Here is a 1,603-nt window from a genome sequence, read left to right as displayed (position 1 = left end):
GGGCTGTTCACAGCGGCGGTCATTGGGACACAGAAGCTGGGATGGGCTGAACTTGCACGTACTTCTAAGCCAGTGCTGAGAATCTCAAAAGTAGGATGGGGAACCTGTAATGCCTGGGGCTGCCTGCAGTGGCCTGAACTCTGGGGTTTAGGAGAACATCTTTGTCTTCAGGCACTTCTGAATCCCATCAGCCAGACCCAGAAATACCCAAACAAAAACCCGTGAGCTCTGGGGCCTTTCGATAGCTTTAACATCATTTTCATTCTGTGCTTTTTGCACTTCAGGGTGTGGAGGATCCGCACGCTGTTGCACAGACGTTCAGAAAAGTGTTCACAAAATCCCTGTAGTTTGACTCACTTCACACAGCAGAATATGAGCAAGGGGTTAATTTCAATAGATGGTGTAAGACCTGGAAGAGGTCACGTGATCAAGTATCCATAAACTTTCAACAGGTTGAACTGGAAGTACAAAATGTTAGCATTTACACTGTCAATCACTACAAAAGAATCCATGTGTTCACACTGACTCCATCTTCACAAGGAAAGCAAAAAATAAAGTTTGCTTTTCCAATAAATCTTTCAATTTTATGTCAAATATACTTGAGATCCGGGCTGATCAGTGCAGTTAAAAGACTTTCAGACACAGAGTCAGAAATTGTATTCTCTCCTTGTGTGGAGAGAATTCAGTGGGCATTCATTAATTAATTTTCAGCAGCATTCTCTAATCATAAAATGTTTTATGTTCTTGTTTTACAGTGGGTAGGTTATAGAGCACACTGGAAGCAGCGCAGGGTGCTGCTGTGCCTGCACAACCCCCTAACTCGAGTGCTTATTGTGACACAGGGGGTAGCAGCCCCCCAGCCGCCCTGACCCAGCAGCTTGCTGAGGGCACGAGCAGGAGCTCGCTGGCTTTTTCACCACCTGGACATTGTGCAAAGCTAATGCACGTACATGACTTGCATGGCCCCTTCTTGGCACAGCACAGACCTTGCATTTTGCTTTGTTCAAAGAGTGTGTTTGTCTGCTCCTAAGTTAATTAGAGCTCATCATTTCCACAAAGGCTGCAGTGGTGAAAGCTGAGTGCGTCCTTGCTGCTGCTATGCCTGCCTGTGTGGGATCAGTTGTGAGGCCACATGCCAGCGTCGCTGAGAGAAGCTGACTCCAACTCAACACTGTTCTACAGAGCCCTGCACTCTTAGGTGTGAGAAAGGGCGTGCACCCAGCCCATTTCATGGAACCTTGTATGTGGTGGCCAGGCACCTTTTCAAAAGGGTTATAATGCTGCCCATAACCTAGTGAAGTCCTGGAGTGATCTTGGGGTGGTGGCAGAGGAGCAGTGGGGAGAGCTGCTGGTCACCTTCAAACCAGGCAGTCATGGGAGCCACTCTGTTCCCATGGGAACAGGAATCATAAAGTCGCCTAGGTTGGAAAAGACCTTTAAGTTCCCCCAGCCCAACTGTTCTGCTAACCCTGCCATCCCACCCCCAAACCCTGGCCCTGAGCAGCATCTACCCTTCTTTTAAATCCCCCCAGGGGTGGGGACTCGACCCCTTCCCTGGGCAGCCCCTTCCAGCCCCTGACAGCCCCAAGGGGAAGGAATTGTT

This window comes from Egretta garzetta, unplaced genomic scaffold (assembly GCF_000687185.1).
Source record: "Egretta garzetta isolate BGI_Z169 unplaced genomic scaffold, ASM68718v1 scaffold277, whole genome shotgun sequence".
Taxonomy (NCBI): domain Eukaryota; kingdom Metazoa; phylum Chordata; class Aves; order Pelecaniformes; family Ardeidae; genus Egretta; species Egretta garzetta.
Note: the sequence above shows the minus strand (reverse complement) of the source record.